The sequence below is a fragment of the Dermochelys coriacea genome, chromosome 6 (assembly GCF_009764565.3).
Source record: "Dermochelys coriacea isolate rDerCor1 chromosome 6, rDerCor1.pri.v4, whole genome shotgun sequence".
In the NCBI taxonomy this organism is placed as follows: domain Eukaryota; kingdom Metazoa; phylum Chordata; order Testudines; family Dermochelyidae; genus Dermochelys; species Dermochelys coriacea.
In genome coordinates this window covers 88,093,968-88,114,663 of record NC_050073.1, presented here as the reverse complement: position 1 = coordinate 88,114,663, position 20,696 = coordinate 88,093,968, and positions in this window count along the sequence as shown.

The following is a 20,696-nucleotide window of genomic DNA, read 5'->3' as shown; positions in this document are numbered from 1 at the left end:
CTGCACCTGAACAAATCTTGGGCTGAATATCAGAAAACACTAATGGTGACATTGGTGAGAATGGATCAGACTGTGGAAAAGTTCCAAAGAAAGAGGTGGAAGCCCTATTGCTCAAAGCCCAGCAGAATAGACAAGAGGGAATAACCTTTCATTGCCATAGGAATGGATTATTTTAGTGCTAATCAGTCTTTTCATCTCCAGTTTCTGTGTTCTGGGACTCATCATTTCTATGATTGAAAATTCTAATCAGGCTCTGACTTACCCTGCTCCTGTAGCTGAGAGCAGTCTGAGGTGTGGGTTTCTCTGATTCCTTTTCAGCACCCTTGGCCATAAATAGGCCCCGTCTTCTGGTTGTCTATCTGGAATTTCTACAAGACTAAAGTTGCCTGAAGAGTCTGAGAAAATTCCAGGTCAGCTGTGTTGATCTGTGATCAGTTTGAGTTTGTCTTAACTCCCTTATGGCCATCACAGACCTGGCTTCATAAAAGGGGGATGACGGTGATGGGAGGTCATGATGGCCCTGCCACAGCAAGTAAATAACTTGTGGCAACCTTATGCCCTGGGTGAATGCTGCAATAGACCCAATTCCTGTTCTGTGGCCTGCTCGCTCACTCCACAGGCCAGGAAGTGTTGGGCTTGCTGCAGGCTCTATCCCGATGGCAATATGAGCAGTGCTGTCTTCTCCCATCGAAGAATCTTCTATTCTTGACATTGAGCTTGCTCTATGGAGTCATGAAGCTGGGGATGACGTTACCTCTGTATCTCTTCTGGCTCGTGTGGGGCTAGCAGTTTGTAAAAGGCGCTAATGCTTCTTTGATCTGGGTTCACTTTCCTTGCTCAGTATTTATCACTCTTTCCCCAGCCTCCAAGCGTGGTGCTGTAGTCAGTGCTTTCAGGTTTCTAATTTCTCTGCAGCCCCATCCCTATCAGCAGCTAAGATGCTGCTATGCACCCTACAATAGTGAGACCCCTTGGTGAATCCAAGGAGAGCCTCTGTCTCCTGCAGCACAGGTCCTTGCTCGCAGGGAGAGGACTACTTTCACCCCTCTTTTTCTACTAGTAACAGAACACTGCACTCTCAACAGGCTGTGATGTGTCATGGTGCATATCAAATGCAGCTATAGATAGGGTACTATCTGATGCTCATCAGACCAGTAGTACTGTACCAAGTCCAACTTCTACACCCTTTGCTGTACTAGCAGCTTCTCCTCCTCCCTGGGTGTTAATTGATGGAGTCTCTGGCTTTCCAGTTTCTCTTATGTTTATACCCCTCAGAAGAGAAACAAAGGCTCAGTGTGCTTCTTTCTTCTTGCCTTTCTCTGTCTTGGGTCCTGAGGAGAAGGAAGTGGGGCAGAGGCAGCAGCAGCAGATGTGATTCCCCAAGACCTGTCTGTCTTCTTCAACATCATGGAAAATCATGCTGAGATTGTACCAAGGCACATTCTCTTCCCCGAGTGCTATGATCTGATCCAACAGCATTCATTTGAGTGAGAGCTGGAACCAAAGTTGTGTATGGGGTGAGGGTGTAGGCTCTGATTACAGAGGTCTCTAGGTTTACACAGCATTCAGTTACATTAAGTGTTGGATTATGGACTGTACTGTTGTCTGAGACCACCAGTCAGCTCTGTACTAGTAGTAGGGCTTAGGTAGAGAAGATGAGGGACAGATTAAGACCTTGTCTATACTACAGAATTTTGTCAACACAAATTATGCTGACATACAGCCACCGCTGTAATTAAACCGCTGGTGCATGTCCACACGATGCTCCTTGTGTCGGTGGAGCACATCCACAATAACAGCTCTTGCTTCAACACAGAGAGCAGTGCATTGTGGATAGCTATCCCATTGTGCAACTGGCCATAGGGTACTTTGGAAAGGGTTTGCAATGCCACATGTGAGCAGATAGTGTCACATGACAGTGGTTTCTCAATCCCATCATTCTATGGGTATCCCACTAGATTGCCAGCTGCTTTTCAACTACCCTCTTAATCTGCAACCCAACCATCTGTCAGAAAGCATGGATCCTGCACTGCTGTTCAGTATTGTGCTGTGAGTTATGAACACAAGGTTATAAGAGGAGCCCAGCCTGGGGACTGTTCAGCTGAAGAAGCATATTAACACTGATCCACAGTAATATACGTTGCTGTAGTGTGCGGAGCCTGGCATTGTTTGTTTGCGCCATGCTATGAACCTTGTAATGATTGCTGCGTGTGGCCAAAAAGTAACACATTTTAAAGTAGCGCTCAGTAATGTGACCAAACTGACATTGCTGAACATTAACACAAAAAGCCCACAAAAGGGGGGGGAGGGGAGAAGTGTGTGTGTGTTGGGAGAGAGTGAGTGTGTTGGCATGCTATCTCTTTAAGTTCAGACAGCAGCAGGAAGCAACCAATCCTGAGGCAGAAGCTGGTGCACAGACAGCTGGTATCCCGCTGTCCCCTCCCCCCCAGCTCAGGGGAGACTGGTACACCAGTGGGTGGAGGGGGACACCCCAACCTCAGCTGAGCCCCTACCTCACGCCCTGGCTCTGCACAGCACAGCACAAGTCTTTTCCCCTGCCCCCAGCAGCAGCCCACCCTGTCTGCCTGCCACTCTGGTCCTAGTGCCAGGGAGATCAGGATTCCACGTTAATGTTTTGATTCGTGATTTCGTCCAAGTTCTCCCACAGCCTCGTCTCCCCACGGATCAAGGAGCTCTACCCCCATCCCCTGCAGGAGTGCGTTTTCTGCTAGGAGCCGGTTATCAACTGTGAAAAAACGGGACGGGGTGGGGGAGTAATAGGTGCCTATATAAGAAAAAGTCCCAAAAAACAGGACTATCCCTATAAAAACGGGACATCTGGTCACCCTAATTGTGGGATACCTCCTGGAAGCCAGTTACGGTGACCAACAAACACAGCGTCTACACCACTGGTCTCCAACCTTTTACCTAAAATCACTTTTTGAATCTAAGAGCAATCCAGGAAATATCCTTTCCTGAGCACCCCCCTGTTTCCCACAGCTCTGCCCCACTCATTCCATCCCCCCCCCGCCGTCATTCGCTTTCAGCGGGCGGGGATAGGGAGTTGGGGTTCGGGATGGGGTGCAGGCTCTGGGCTGGGGCCGAGGGGTTTGCAGTGTGGGAGGGAGCTCTGGGCTGAGCCTGGGGCAGGAGGTTGGGGTGCAGGAGGGGATGAGGGGTGCAAGCTGTAGGAGGAAGTTTGGGTGCAGGAGGGGGCTCCGGGCTGGGGCAGAGTGTTGGGGTGCAGGAGAGGGTATAGGGTGCTGGCTCTGGGAGGGGGCTCAGGGCTGGGGCTTGGGGTATAGGAGGGGGTATAGGGTACTGGGTACGGGAGGGGGCTCAGGGCTGGGGTTTGGGGTGCAGCCTCCAGCGGGGCAGCACTTACCTCTGGCAGCTCCCAGTCAGTGGCGGACGCAGCAAGGCTAAGGCAGGCTCTCCCGGCCCCACACCACTCCCAGAAGGGGCCAGTGCGCCACTGCAGCCCTTGGGGAGGGTGAGGGGCACATAGCTTCATGTGCTGCCCCTCTCTACAAGCACCGCCCCTGCAGCTCTCCCAGCCAATGGGAGCTGCGGGGGCAGTGCTTGCAGGCAGGAGCAGTGCACAGAGGGAGACCCCTGCCTTCCCACCTGCGGGGCTGCGCTGGCTGCTTCCAGGAGCAGTGTCAGGCTGTGGTAGGGAGTGTGCCTTAGCGGAAGCCAGGCTGCACCACCGGAGATCATGATCGACTGGGAGATCCTTGAGGATCGACCAGTCGATCACAGCTGACCGGTTGGTGACCACTGGTCTGTACTGACACTTTGTCCACCTAACTTTGCCACAAAAAGCTCTATGCCTCTCGTCAAGATGGTTTTATTTTCTAAGCAAAGCAGGAGAGTTTTGTCGGTGGGAGGAGCATTGTCATGTGTACACCTCCACTGTTTTGTTGACAAAAGCTGCCTTTTTCTGGCAAAACTGTGTAATGTAAAAAAGGTCTAAGAGAAAGGAGGCCCGCAGGCATGACCTGCCAGGGGTGCAGGCATAACCTCTCTGACGCCCCCAAGAACCCAAGGCCTCAGCTGTGGTGCAGGAGGAGGGGATGAGCTACAACGGTGGGATAGAAATTGTGACAGCTTTAGTATTATCAGGTGCTGCTTCATAGTTAAAGTAGTAACTCGGTTTCCATTTTACCCCGTTTTCCTGAAATTCATACAAGAAATATTAGAAATCAAAAATGATTAGGGATATGGAACAGCTTCCATATGAGGAGAGATTAAAAGCCTGGGACTTTTCAGCTTGGAAAAGAGACGACTAAGGGGGGATATGAGAGAGGTCTATAAAATCATGACTGGTGTGGAGAAAGTAAAAAGGAAGTGTTATTTACTCCTCATACCACAAGAACTAGGGGTCACCAAATGAAATTAATAGGCAGGAAGTTTAAAACAAACAAAAGGAAGTATTTCTTCACACATCGCACAGTCAACTTGTAGAACTCTTGGCCAGAGAATGTTGTGAAGGCCAATACTATAACAGGGTTCAAAAAAGAATTAGATAAATTCATAGAGGATAGGTCCATTAATGGCTATTAGCCAGGATGGGCAGGGATGGTGTCCATAGCCTCTGTTTGCCAGAAGCTGGGAATGGGCAACAGGGGATGGATCATTTGTTGATTATCTGCTCTTTTCATTCCCTCCGGGGCACCTGACATTGGCCACTGTCAGAAGACAGGATCCTGGGCTAGATGGGCCTCCAGTCTGACCCAGTATGGTCAGTATTTAGATGGGCCCCCAGTCTGGCCCAGTATTTAGACTTAAAATAGGTTCAGGTGGTTTAGGGCATGAGAGAGGGTTTTTTGCCACATTTGGAGTAAACTGGACAAATTCACAAATGTTGAGACATTAAATATATAAATCCTTAGCAAAGTCCAAGTTATCTCCAAAAGTTTTTTCTGTTATGTACCATAAAAGCAGCAAGGAGGAGAGAGAAAAGCATTGTCCAGTGGATTCATCTAGCTGAGATCTAGTGTCCAGGCCACTGCTCAGCAATTATTAAGTAGCAGAATGAGGTCTCCTGTTACTAAGACTTCATTATTGTTAGGAGATGTGCTCTAGCTTATGTTCTGGTATGTTCCTGAGCATCATTGTAAATCATTTCAATTATAGTTGCCAAAATATATTAATAAAGGCTATTAATAAATTAATAAAGTCTCTTTTTTAAAAAAATATTTACAACAGGTCTCCATGCCAATGTGATTTAGTGAAGCTACTGTATGAAGGGACTGCTGCACCACCCCTGAAATGCAGCCACCTGTGGGGTGGAATGAGGAAATTGTTTAATAGCTGTGCAGTAATGCCGAATTGTTTAGTCAGGAAGCAAAGGAAAATCCCCAAGCCACTATCTTTTTCAACTCACTCCTTAAGAAAATAGAACTTGGTTTCCTTTGTCCTGTAAAGTGTCCAGCATGCTTGTGAAAATAATCTACATTAATTCAACAGGAAGATTTTCGGGAGGAGAATTGGGGTCAACACCCTGACTCTCATACAAAAATGTTACCACGGGCTCTTTAATGACCATAATAAGTCTCTCTGGTTTTACCACTTCTCTGACAGAGAGATTGAACATGATGACTTATCACTCTGAAATGGCTAGGTCAGGGGTTCCCAAACTGGGGATTGGGACCCCTCAGGGAGTGACGAGGTTATTACATGGGGGGTTGTGAGCTGCCAGCCTCCACTTCAAACCCCGCTTTGCATCCAGCATTTATAATGGTGTTAAATATATATAAAAAAAATAATTTATAAGGGGGGTCACACTCAGAGACTTGCTGTGTGAAAGGGGTCACCAGTGCAAAAGTTTGAGAACCACTGGGCTAGGTATTTCTCTTTTATTGCCACAAGCCTACCAGTAGGCTGTGATGAAGCTTGCTCTGGGAGTAGAAAATTGGGAGAAGGAAGCAGGTCCTCAGGGCACCTTTTAAAAACACCCCTAGTAAATCAAGAAAGAACGTGGCCCCAGGAAAAGATGCTGAACTGGGCAGGTCAGGGGGAAAGTAGGACCACTGAGTCTTCCCCTCTAGCCATGCTCAACAATGGGTCCAACCCCGTCCTAGCACAGAGGCAGGGACTTGAGACTAGGCAGTAGCTAGATCATCATAATCTACAGTGACACCTTGGCCTCATAAGACAGCCCTCCTGTGGGACCAGCATGTCAGTTCAGCTCATTATTCTTTCTGGCCTTTGAGCATGGATTCTTGAGTTCAGGATGTGAGTGGAAAGTGCAATGGAGTAAGTGCTCTTTGGAGAGCACAACATGACCACGTTTGCCCCAAGAAAGTGCAGCCTCTAAGGGTATGTCTGCACTGCAATTAAAAACCTGGCTGGCCTATGCCTTCTGACTTGGATGTAGGGACTATTTGATTGTGGTTTACACACTTGGGCTGCAGCCTGGGCTCTAGGATCCCATGAGATTGGAAGGTCCCAGAGCTTGGGCTCAAGCCCGAGTCTGAACTCCGCACTGCAGTTGAACAGCTCCTAAGCCTAAGCCCAAGCCCCGTGAGCCTGAGTTATCTGGCATGAGGGTTGCCAAGCATCCAGTTTTCGACTGGAACGCCCAGTTGAAAAGGGACCCTGGTAGCTCCAGTCAGTACCGCCAACGGGGCTATTAAAAGTCCAATTGGCAGTGCTGCATGTCTAAGGCAGGCTAGTCCCTACCTGTCCTGACACTGCACTGCGCCCTGGAAGCGGCCAGCAGGTCTGAATCCTGCGGGGAGGACCACGGGGCTCCGCGCATTGCCCCCGCCCTGAGCACTGGCTCCACACTTCCGTTAGCCAGGAACCGTGGCCAGTAGGAGCAGGGAGGGGTGGTGCTTGCAGGCAAGAGCAGTGTGCCGAGCCTCCTGGCCCCTGCCACCTAGGAACCGGACCTGCTGGCCACTTCCGAGCCGCAGAACGGAATCAGGACATGCAGGGAGCCTGCCTTAGCCCTGCTGCACCGGTGACCGGAGCCGCCCGAGTTAAGCCCACGCCCCAACCCTGAGCCCCTGCCCAAGCCCTGAGCCCCCCCAAACCCAGAGCCCCCTCCTTTACCCCAAACCTCTCATCCCCAGCGCCACCCCAGAGCCTGCACACCCAGCTGTCTCACCCACCCCTGCACCCCAACCCACTGCCCCATTCTGGAGCCCCCTCCTGCACCCTGAACCCCTCATTTCTGGCTCCACCCTGGAGCCTGCACCCCCATTTGGAGCCTTCACCCCCTCCCATACCCCAACCCTCTGCCCCAGCTCAGTGAAGGTGAGGGAGAGCAAGCCACCAAGGGAGTAGAAATGTAGTGAGTGGGGGCAGGGCCTCGGGGAAGGGGCGGGGCTAGGGTGTTCGGTTTTGTGCAATTCGAAAGTTGGCAACCCTATCTGGCATGGGCCAGCCACAGGTGTCTAATTGCAGCCCTGAGAGAGCTGGCCCTCCACCCCATCCAGTACATCATGGGACTTCCAGGTCCAGAGAACAAACCATGTGGACCCTACCCTGGAGACCACAGTGCCCCACTCCCACTAAGAACATGGATTGTGGGGAGTCCCCATCCCCCATCCCCCACACAGCCTGGAGTACAGCATGCCCCCTGCAGCCTGGAGACTGCAAGCCCTTTGAAGATGTGAGGTGAGTTTGGGGCTTTCAGCCAAACAAACATCCTTTAGCAGCCTGGCATCTGGAGAGGACAGCACAGTTACCATGGTGATGATTCGCCTCATTTAACCACAAAATATCCTCTTGTTTTGTTACGTACAGCCATTTCCAGCACATATGCCCCATGTCCAATGTATACAGCATGCCACACACAACACAATGCGCAACATACACTGTGCACAAAACACTCCCCAGGTACAACACATGCAACACACAACATGCACTGTGCACACAATACACATTCACAATACACACGCTTCCCCAAGATACTATACACATTCCTAATACCCCCACACCATTCTTACAGCACACATCTGCAACACATACATGTATCTCCATCACACAGATGTCACACAAGCAATGCACACTATATGCCTCCAACAGGATGTTTCAACACAGATGCTTAGATCTTAAAGTGATGGGGCCCATATAAGTATCTAAATTAAGAAATGTGCAATCACACATGTTCCCAGCACACACATATATCAAGTACATGTACCTCAACACAAACCCATGTGAGACACATTTTCCCTCTGTCTTTCACAGATACACAACCCCCCACACTGAGTCCACATCCCAATTCTGTCTGTTCCTTGATCCATCTCTCTCTAACAATGGGGCATGGAGCCGATATTGGAACAAACCCAGCTCTATCTTGCTGGCCTTCATTATGCCTATGTCCCTCACAAGCAAGACCCTGGAAGGAAAAGCAGTACTGCACATAATCCCATTTCTTTGGCCCTTCCTGCAGCATGTTCATTTTACACTGTGTTGATTAACAGAGCCTAGCCTTTAATGGGCAGTTTGTGCAGCATTCTCATTTGCTTGGTGATGGCTATGGGGAAGAATATCAGTCACATTTCTCTGCAAAGGACCATACATGCACCAACAGATTAACCCTTACAATCCCTTGAGGAGGATAGTCAGTACCATGATCCTGCTAGGGCAGCAGGGGAAACTGACGCAGGGAAGGGACTTGTCCAAGATCACACACTGAGTCTGTGACAAGGCTGATACTAGAACCCATGAATCCTAACTGCCTGACCTCTAAGCTAAGCACCAGACCAAGCATTTGCCCACTAAGAAATAGACCAAGACCAACAATTGCCAAGCTGCCAAACAGCCATCTGTTTATAATGGCTTGCTCTGCTGAGTTTTTAATTTACACTCTCCCACCGTCACACCAGCTCTGGTGTAGCCCCACCAGTGGGTGCCACAGTATAGGCAGGGCTGAGGTGCTTTTACCACTGCATCGAGTAGGCCAGCTCAGAGCAAGACTAGATGACTGAAGGATGAGAACATCTGAGCCCTCCCTACGCTACAGATCCCACTGGTGGAGCTGCATTAGACCTAGTGTGATGATAGGAGACTTCCACAAATCTCAGTAAAGACAAGGGCCTTGGCTATGCTTGAGAAATTCAGTCAGGTAAGGATCCCCCTCAATCAGCTGACATGTACCTTCATATCACACATGAAACTACTTCGGTACATTGTCAAGAGAAGCTTCTCCGATGATGGTGGCACTTACCTGTGGGTATTCTAGGGCTAAGTGAGGACTAAGTCCTATTTATTGCAGGCAGAATGGGTTGTGACAGTGATAATGTGTCCCATAAAACACTGCTGTCATCTCTAACAGCTGGCTCAGCAATAAACCTCCTTTAATTAGCTGGCTGTGAGTTTCCTCTAAGCCCCTCTCAGTCCCCCCCATAAATGTTCCCTCAGCCATCTCCCTCCCCCCACACTCAAAATACCCCCCCTCTCTAATTAATATCCCCTTGCTCTGACCCTGAACAAAGTAAGCTGCGTTTTCAGCTGTGGCTCACAAGCTGCAAGTAGCAGTTTGATGATGCACATACAGGTGATCACTGCCTGAGAGCAGGACAGGGAGAGCTGGTGGAGGAAGTGGTGAAGCTTTTATAGGGAGCCACAGCTGGGGGAGGCAGTGACGCTATCTTAGCCACCCCCACCTTTGCTTCCCTGGAAATTTGCCATCGGTGCTGCCATCTTACACTCACTGCACCAGAACATTTATGAGGATGGGTGAGTGGAAAGCTGGTTTGTTTCCCCAGGAGTTATTCTGTGCTCACTAGCTTTCTGACCTCTCTAGTCTTTATAATCTAGCACTTTTCTCATCACCCTCAGAACGTCAGCATGGGCTCCTTGTGAGTGACAGCCATGCTACATCTGACACCATGGCAGAGCATCATCTGGGTCTCCCCACACATCCCCTCCCCCCACATACAAGTTATCATTGAATGGTCACAACAAGCTTTTGAACTGGGGTTCCCAATACTAGCAAAGTGCGGGGGGAAACAAAGTTCCACTTTGTCGCCTCAGAGCCCGTTGAGTCAAAGAGGAGTGAGCTCAACTTGTCTCATTGTGAATCCAGCTCAGACACAGCAGCGATTTTAGTAGGGAAAGGCTTAAAAGAGCCAAATCATCTTATTTAATTGGATTAAAAAAACTCTGTGTCACAAAGGAGCAGAGATTTTTCCTTTCTGAGAATCGTTTATACAATACGGTCCCCACCAGCTCAACCCTTATGTCACTACCCTCAGCCCAACCATAACCACCATTCCAATTGCCCTGGATGGGGATGTGTGAGAGAGACAGAATGAATTCCTATTGCGGCAGTCCTTCACTCTCAAGTATGGAGCTGAAAAGGATAGCTTCTTTTTTTCCGCTGCTATGTCTGTTCTCCACATAGTGTTCTTGAATATGGCAGTTTTGTCACTGCACACCTGCAATGCTTGAATGTGGGTTTCTGTTTCCTCATTGCTTCTGGTTGTGGTAGTTTCTATTGCACCCAACTCCTGAGTGTGGCAGTTTCTGTTTTCTCCACCCTTCCTAGTGCTTCTGCAAGAGGCAGTTTTATTCCCTTAGTGGTTGTGAATGTGACAGTATCCATCCCCCAGGTGCTCCTAAATGTGGCAATTTGGATTCTTAATCCTTGCCTCTACTGCTCCCAAAAGTGGCAGTCTCTCTCCTCCCCTCCCCTGTATGCCTGACTGTGGTAGATGTACATGGCCATGGCCAGTTCCAAGTAGCAGAGAATCAAGGCCCCTGCCCTGATGTAGCATGTGTACTGTTGTGTTACTATCACTAATGACTCTGGATCACACAGACTTGATCTGTGAGCTCCTCAGGGCTGCTGCAGCCTGCAGGAAAGCATATTGATGAGCACATACCGTCCTCTTGTGACCGGTCTTGGTACAGCAGCCAGACATTTTGCTGGTTTCAGTAGGCAAGAGCCTTTTTTTAGGCTATGGATTTCAGGGGAATATTAATACGTTTTCCACAGGAGGGTCCCAAACATTCCAGACACAAAGGTCCTTCTCCTCCACTTGGATATATGTGTCACTTCCTGTTGCATGCAAGGAGTGAGGCATACCATTTAGTTCAGTTCAGTAATGCTTTAGAGGCAAGAAAAACATGAGTGTTGCCCAAGTGTGTAGGTTGCAGACTCCACCTGTATCTGTCAGAGTTGAGTATGATCTGCCCAACATGGGGCTTCACACTGTGTCTGGGGTCTGATCCCATGTGTCTATTCCTGGCCTGGTGGCAGATTATTCTATAGCAGGATGCTGTCTCTGACACCTCTGTCCTTTCCCCAACCCTTTGGTATGATTCTTTACTCCCTGATTCTGAGTGGAAAAATCTTTGTTTCTGATGACTTGATAAAAACTCTTCTTTGCACTTCCTTATATCTCACACATTGCTGGAGAAAGTCTCTGTGCAGCTCAGTTTATGATTACGCATTTGCTCTTCTTTGGATTTGCACTATGTTTTGATCCTCTCGTTTTCCGCCTCTGGTTTATGGTTTCTTTTTCTGTAGCTGGTGAGAATTTTTGTAGTATTGTACTTTTCCCTGTAGTGAGGTTTCTGTTACAATGATAGTTATCAGAGCAATCCTGCTTGGTCACACAGACCCAAATGTGGTAGCATGAGCCTGCCTTTGTTCTCTGTACTATAGTTCAAAATACACTTTGTCCTTTTCTGCTTGAAATGAGTCAAGTGACTGGGGGGATCTATCATCTTAAGGTGCCACAAGTACTCCTTTTCTTAGGAGACTATTTCACATTCTAATGGATCTTGTTCCAAGGACATCCTGTGACCCAGGAACCTCTGGATGCCAACCAGCAGAGGGCACAGGAGTACATAGGGGCACACAGATCCCCTAGGTTCACCAAAAGAATGTCATGTCTAACGAATGCTGTCACATTGGTCTTCATAATTGTTGCAAAACATATGTACAGATGGTGAATAAGGAGTTAGTATATATACCAAAATCATGTTCTTCAGGTCTGTGAGTAGGCACTGATTACCAGAAAGGTGAAAAGCAGGTTTTCTTTCAGGCAAGAAATGTTTATCTATCTGTCTGTTTACAAGTAAATTGTGTGGTTCACAATGGGCATCCATTTAGAATCTGAGCTGACTGCTAATTTTGAAATCTTCAAAGAGGGAAAATTTACGGGAAGCAGTGAACCAGCAGGAGAGAGCTCTGTTTACAGGTAAGAACAATAAACTTTTAGGGGTATAACTAAGGGCTACAGAGGTATACCCTCATTCCTTCAATCTGTGAAAACAAGCCACCACTAGGCTTGATCTTATAGATTTCAGCCAAAGTGGGTGAAAAAGCTGCAAAAAGGACTTGGGTCAAGCTATTTTGTTAATTAAACATAGGCTCTAGAAAGCATATTATGTTTCCAGTATTTTTACTTTCTATCACTTGAATCTGTTTTCACTATAAATGCAGCATGTTAAATAGAGATCTTCACGAGCTGCTGTGTACTATTCTTTTGGGAATAGTAGATCAAGGACTGTGGTTCTCAAACTTATTAGATCATGCCCCCCTTCTTTCACACACACACAGTAGGTGCCTGGCAGGGAGCGGCCACTCTCCAGCCACCCAGCTCTGAAGGCAGAGCAGAGAGCAGTGGGTGCTGGCCAGGCATTCAGCTCTGAAGGCAGCGCCGCGGAGAGCAGCAGCACAGAAGTAAGGGTACCTTTCAACCCTTACTTCTCCACTGCTCTCTGGCTGCCCAGATCTGAACGTGTGCTGTAAGTTTTTTTCCCTCAAATCTTTTCCTGCCCCGCCCCCACACAAATACATTCCACACACCCCAGTTTGAGAACCTCTGATCAAGGATAGGTTTCAGAGTAGCAGCCGTGTTAGCCTGTATCCGCAAAAAGAACAGGAGTACTTGTGGCACCTTAGAGACTTAACAAATTTATTTGACCGTAAGCTTTTGTGAGCTACAGCTCACTTCATTGGATGAAGTGAGCTGTAACTCACAAAAGCTTATGCTCAAATAAATTTGTTAGTCTCTGATCAAGGAGCTTGTGAGCATTCAGAGGAGCAGGGGCTGAGCACTCCAGAGGGATGCTTGGAGGACTTGGAAGTTGGTGTACACCATACTGCTAACCTAAACAGAGAGTGAGGCCTGCAGAGGCCTGAAGGTACTTCTTGTGTTGCCAGAGACTGGTGGTTTGAGAGAGCTGAACGGCAGCAGGCACAGACAAAGATTTTGTCACACTAAGGCTGGGGTGGTGGCAAGGTGCCTCACAACCCTGGAAAGCATTTAACATCCAGTCTGTGGCCATCTTATGATTGCTGGTTACATTTCAATGAACCACCTAGAAAAATTCCTCTCCTTTCCTCAATGATTGCAGACGTGCATCTTATTTTTAATTATTATTTGTATTGCAGTAGTTCCTAGGAGCCCCAGTCATTGATCAGGAGCCCATTGTGCTAAGCTGTAATGCCCAGGTGTCAAACAGGTCAAAGGACAGTCCAGATCAGTGGTCAAAGTTCACATAAGGGGTCCAATCACTAGGAGATCCAACCCAAGGGGAAAAGTACAGCAAGGCAGCTAAGTCAGGTCAAGCAGGTCCAGGTGGAAACTATCAGGCAGTGGCATGTTTCTCAGACAAGGCCAGAAAGGCAACAGGAAATTTATAGGTATAGTCACCAGCCAAGAAGGGTCAAGAGCATGTGGCCAATCAGGAAACAGTTTGTGGAAACCTGGAAGCTGCAGGCCCATCCACATCCATGAATTTCCTAGTGCTCTACTGCATATGTGGTGCAACAGGTGAGGCTGCTTCCTGAAAACCTAGTGGGCCTGGGTTTGAGACTGGTGCTTGAGACCAGCATCTTGACAGTGGCATGTATGAACACAGAACAGAAAGATTGTATACTCTTTGGGCAGGGACACTAAGTAGAAGATGGATTCAGGGCTGGTGCAAGGATATATTGCGCCCTAGACAAAACTTCCACCTTGCACCCCCCTATATATCAAAATCTACTACATTTTATTCTACCTTTAGAATATCCAATTATTGTTATTAATAAAATTTATAAAATTAGAATGGCGGATACTCCGTCATACAACAACTGACAACATCAATATTACAAATTTCAACAACCTCCACACGCATATTCGCACATGATAAACATATGCACTGAAATACTTAACATACATACACAACTGACACAAAGTATTAGAGAAATGATGCAGCAGCAATTGCCAGAGTCTTAGATCTGCAACAACTCAACAAAAATAATTAGCCTCAGTCAACAACCTCCAAAAACTAGTAAACTTAGCATTATAAGCAGCCTGTCAGAACGGGTAACGGCTGCGTGCGACGAGAAAAACGAGGTCACTGCCACTTTTTACTGTAGCGAAGCAGTACACTTGTGCCCACAACGCAGAGCTGGCCTAGGCTATAGCTGTAATGTACGAGAGAACAACAAGTTAAAATGCAAGTTCAACGACGTTTCTCTTTTCTTTATTCATTCGTTTTCCAGCAATAGTGTACAAAAAAAATTGGGGGCACCACTTTTTGGCACCCCCAAATCTTGGCGCCCTAGGTGGCCACCTAGTTCACCTAGTGGTTACACCGGCCCTGGTAAAGACAGATTGATGTGGGAGTGTAAGAAGACAATAATAGTCAGCATGATAGACTGTGGTCTCAGCACACGAGGTGCCTAACAGTTGTCATGTTATTTGTAGACATCACAGCAAAGGAGAGTTTTAAGGAGGGACTTGGAGGTGGATAATGAGTTAGTTTTGTGGGCATTTACAAGGAGTTTCTCCCAAGTGTGAGCAGGGTCCCAATGGGGGCCAGCTATGATCACTCATTTAGGGTGAACTGCAAAGAATGGGGCAGACCATCCCCATAAAGCTGGTGGATATTCCACTACTTAGATTTACCAAGCCAGCATAAAACAGCTTCTTTATTACCTTACTGGTTACTCAGAAGTCCAAACAACACAGTTCCCTTAAAGTGATCCAGCCTCAGGCCTCCATCCAGGTACCCACATCAAATATGATGAAAATGTCTATAAATCTTATTTCAATATATAAAAACAAAAGGTTCTACCAATCCCAAAGGATTGGACACATTACCTCCCAGGTTAACTAATGTTTCAGATCATTCCCAAATACACGTTACAGCCAATTTTTATTAACTAAACTAAAATTTATTAAAAAACAACAGAGAGAGAGTATGGTTAGAAGATCAATATACATACAGACATGAGTTCAATTCACTGAGGTTCAGATTCATAGCATAGATGGTGAGCTTTGTCATTGTAAAGAGTTCTTTCAGAAATAGTTCATAGGTTATAGTCAAACATCCAAATATCATAATCAAAGTGTACCAGCATAACTGGGACCTCAGTCTTGTGACTCAAACTTCCCCTGATGAAGCCTAAGTAGATATGAGATGACAGAATCAGGACCCAAGGATCTTTTATACAATTTCATGTCTTTTGACAAGTTGGGAGTTCAAAAGGTAATTAGCATGACTTTGAAGGAGGTCCATCACCGGTATTTAGCTATAGAATTAACATAAGGCAATTTGCTTATTCCTCCACCATTCACAGATTATTTGCTATACATTTCAAAGAGAGATGAATACAGAGCTATCCCGTGTTTACAATTCATTTAAATAGGATGTTCTTTTGACCTCTGAGTTATCAGAATACAGCATAGGCAGGGACTGTTTATAACATTGTAGACCCTACTCATACATATGTAAATACACAAAAACACAAACATTATCTCCGCACATGTCTTTTGAGGGTTATTTATTTTGCAGGTTGTTTAACCCTTTCTAGCCATGTGTCACAGGCAGCATGAGAGAAAGCATAAAGGTGCTTGTTTGAAAATGTATTAAGTGGTGTTAGTTGTCTTTTAGCCAAGCTATGTATACCTAGTTCTTTCGGTGGCTCTAGGCCACATCTTTTGCAGGGTCTATGTGTGGCTCTGAGGATAAAAATCCTGATTCTCCTTTTACTTCCACCAGTTTTACACCAATTACTGCAGTTGAGTTACTCCTGATTTACCCTACTCTAAATGAAAAGAAAGTCAAGGAGTTTCTATGTTTATTTCCTCCAGTGAGCATTTCATGAGACAGGCCAACTTTCCATAGTCTGAATCCACAAATTACATGAGATGATGAAGTATCATATTCTGCATCTCATATCACAGTAGTCTTTGCCAATGTGCCTCAGTCCTGACCTGGATGGACATCTCCTGCTAGGGATGAGAGAGTTCAGTCCCATGGCCCATTGGTCTTTCTGACAAATGGACCAAATGTGGTTATCTGATCATTAGAAGTGACCTGAGATCTACCAAACACCTTTCACAGAGCAGAGACACCAGGCAACTACCAAATGGTAATAAGCCACTACTGACCTGGGCTGGCTTTGAACTGAAAACCTAAAGGAAAAATACCCAGTAGTCTATTCTCACTATTTAAAATTTTTAATGGCCCCCATCCTCTTAGTGACTGAGAACATGATCGCCCCTTGCCCTTTTCTAGAAATATCTAGAGCAGAAAAAGAGATGGGATGGAGGTGTAAAACATGTTAGCTAACCTGTTTTTAATTAAGTAGCGTTTAAGGTATCAATGTCAGGAACCGAACCAAGGAATCTTTTCTCCTAGTGGTTCCTTGATCCATCCACTGTCCCCAACCTGGGGCAATATTGGAGCTTGTGTCGTAGAGATGAAAGTCTCAGTATCCCATTCCCAGATACCTCTGAACCAGGTCCCTTTCCAGATCTATGGCTGGCTGGGAACTGGTGATCTAGAAGTGAAAGTGTCCATATTCTATTAACCAGCACACACCCAGTTGAGAAATCATAATCCCAGCTGCAGCCTGGGGACACAGGCAGTCTCAAGAAGGAAGGTCTCAAACCATTCAGGGCTTTAGGGTCAAACCAACATCTTCAACTCCACCCAGAAACCAACAAGCTGCCAGTACAAATCACTAGGCACTGGTATACTGCCATAAAAAGGCACCACTTAACAAGAGGGCTGCCATATTGAATATCTGTTTAAATTTCTCAATCGATATAAGGCCCCATTAAGAGTGCCCATTTAGTCTTGGGGTGACAAAGGCAGGTATCACAGTAGCAAGGTCAGTAGCAGACAGACATGGTCACAATCTGTCTTGGCACAGATGATGAAAGTATTCCTGGACAATGCTGTGATGCAATCGTCCAAAAGCAGATGGGAATCAAACCGCATTCCCACATTGTGACCCCAAGCAGGCAAACCTCCTCAATCACAGGAAAAGATATCAGGCTTGCCATATCTTCTAGGTGCTTCTCCCATTTTACCAGCCTCAATTCACTCTTATCTGGATTGAGCTTCAGATAGCTAGTTCTCATCCATGCAATCTCGCCCAAATATTGGGCTTGGTGTTCAACACCACTGGCTGGATTGGATGAAAGGTGATATAACAATGGGTATAATTAGCATATTGAAAGCCCCTTAAGTCATGCCTCCTCGCTAACTCTCCTAATAGCCTCATAGGCTAGAACAGGACTAGAAACAAAATGGAACCCTGCAGAATGCCACAAGACAGTGCTCTTTAGGAGGAGGATCAATTGCCCCACAGCTTTCTCTGTAATTGCTCCACAAGACAAGAATGGAGCCACCTAGGATCTGTACCATCTCCTCCTTTTGCCAGCTGCTCCTCATGGTCAATGATATCATAAAGGGCTCCTGATCGATCTTCATCCATTATCAAGAGGAAATCATCTACCATTGCTGTCTGTGCCGCTTCTGTCTCATACCCAGGTCTGTATGCAGATGAGCAAGGAGCTTTTGACACAACTACGTAGTCAGAGAGTGGTCTTACTATAATCTTACCCAGAAATGGAATGAACCAAAATATTAGAATCAAGTGTTGGTTTGCTAAGTGAAATCCACACAACAGTTTCCATAAGAGAAAGAACAGGAGTACTTGTGGCACCTTAGAGATTAACAAATTTATTTGACCATAAGCTTTCGTGAGCTACAGCTCCTTTCATTGGATGCATGCAGTGGAAAATACAGTGGGGAGATATAAATGGTGTGTATATAAATCTCCCCACTGTATTTTCCACCAAATGCATCCAATGAAGTGAGCTGTAGCTCACAAAAGCTTATGCTCAAATAAATATTAGTATTTAAGGTACCACAAGTACACTTTTTTTTTTTTTTTTTTGTATGATACTGGCCTCCTCTGTATGCTTCAAAAGACTTCTGGGAGAACAGATGCTATGGGTTAGGCAATGCCGCTGCCTGGCAGGGGGCACTGCAGCATAGACCAGGCCCCCAAAAACACCTGTGTCCTCAAACACTGGTTTTCAATCTTTCCAGACTACTGTACCCCTTTCAGGAGTCTGACATGAGAGCCCTGCCTCCCAGGGCTGAAGCATGTAACTTAGCTTCATGAGGCTTCCTCCGAATTGCCCTGCTTACCATGCCTTAATGCCAGCTTTGCACTTGCAACCCCCTAAACCTGTCCTGTGACCTCCTGAGGGTTGTGACATCCTGGTTGAGAACTGCTGCTCTAGATGAGTTGACATAGCCCCAGGGGGTCTGTGTATCCCTCATTGAGAACCACTGCTCTAACACAAAAAGAAAAGGAGTACTTGTGGCACCTTAGAGACTAACAAATTTATTAGAGCATAAGCTTTCGTGAGCTACAGCTCACTTCATGGGATGCATCAAATGCAGTGAAGTGAGCTGTAGCTCACGAAAGCTTATGCTCTAATAAATTTGTTAGTCTCTAAGGTGCCACAAGTACTCCTTTTCTTTTTGCGAATACAGACTAACACGGCTGCTACTCTGAAACCTGCTCTAACACAGGTTTCAGAGTAGCAGCCGTGTTAGTCTGTATTCGCAAAAAGAAAAGGAGTACTTGTGGCACCTTAGAGACTAACAAATTTTCTTCTGCTGGGCTAAGAGTATAGTTGGATAGATTAACAATATTGCTGGGTGGGTTACGGGAACCATTGTTGTGGCCCCTTGTGGCATATAGTAGTTTAGATAGCTTAGTGTCCTTTTTCTTTTGTAGAGAAGCAAAGTGTGTGTTGTAAATGGCTTGTCTAGTTTTTGTAAAGTCCAGCCACAAGGAAGTTTGTGTGGAAGGTTGGTTCTTTATGAGAGTATCCAGTTTTGAGAGCTCATTCTTAATCTTTCCCTGTTTGCTGTAGAGGATGTTGATCATGTGGTTCCGCAGTTTCTTTGAGAGTGTGTGGCACAAGCTGTCAGCATAGTCTGTGTGGTATGTAGATTGTAATGGATTTTTTTACCTTCAGTAAAATTTGTTAGTCTCTAAGGTGCCACAAGTACTCCTTTTCTTTTTGCTCTAACACAGTGTTTCTCGCCTTTTGATACCAGAGACTGGCTTGCTGCCTTTGTAAAGTGTTAGATCTCTGGGACCAGTCATTGAGAAATACTGCAAAACACGCCATCAGACAAGTAAATAAACACAAGTCAGCACCCACTGTACCCCTAGGCTTCCTGTTCCTCTAATCACAACCCTACTCCCCACATAAAAGTTTTCTGGGAGTACCTAGAAGATTTTTTTTTTTTTGAGGGGATGTGGAAAAAGCAAACGGCTCATTGTGTTCACAAATCCTAGCTCCAAAAGGTTTTGCCTACCGAGAGCCATTAAAATTGAGTATGCACCTACCAGAAGACAGACAGGGCTTCATTGCAAGTGAAGAGATGAAAATTGGGGTCAGAGATCAGTGACTTTATAGCCTTGTAGTTATTTTCAGCATAAATTTTTTCATAGACAAAGTGAAATAAAACCTGCTTGGAGTCTGGCAGACACCTGGAGTGCTCACTGTAGAGAAAAACGGAGAAAGTAGAGGGTCTGCTCTGAAGCAGTGTCAAAAGCCATACCCCTCATAGGGAGGGAGTGTGTGTGCTCCTCCAGTTTGGGAATCCAGGGCACACTCTTCCAGCAGTGCTGTTCAAGGCATTCACCCCCTTGTGGGGGGCCAGTTAAAGTCATCAAAACAAAGTCTGCTTCCATAGCTAACAAAAAGCAGGAAACCAAAGAAACAGAAAGAAAGAGTGGGCGGGGGGAAGGAAGCCCTCTCTTGTCACTTCCTAACTCAGCAACTCCTGGGACCAGGGAGTTCTCAATAGCAATCCTATCCCTTCAAAGTGCTATCCTATGCTAAGTAGGAAGCCTCATCCTCCCTTGTAAGGACCCACCCATCTCTAAGCTTGACAAGGTCACAGACACACTGGGTTGAGGCTGATTGTGCCCAAAGGCTTATGCTCTAATAAATTTGTTAGTCTCTAAGGTGCCACAAGTACTCCTTTTCTTTTTGCGAATACAGACTAACACGGCTGCTACTCTGAAACCTGTGCCCAAAGGAGCTCTTTAACTCTTTCCTGTCTGGGGTGGAGATCTGCCCTATGAGGAGCAGAAATGCAGCTCTCTTCTGTTACAAAGTTTACTACTAAACCACCAGGAAAGAATCTGGGTATTGTTTAACAAGGTGTATCTACCTCCTCCAGCATGCACCCATCACAGTGGTATTTGAATTACTATCCTCACTGAAACTATCACTCCCACACATTGTTGCTCACCTGGTAGATTCAGGTGGATTTGATGGGATGTGAGAGTGCAGTTTATACTTTCTTGAAATTGCAGCATCTTTTCCCTTGTTTTCCCCATCTTTTCCCTTGGGGACAGATCTCACTCTCTGATCCATGCTCTCTCTAATTCTTAGTAGTAT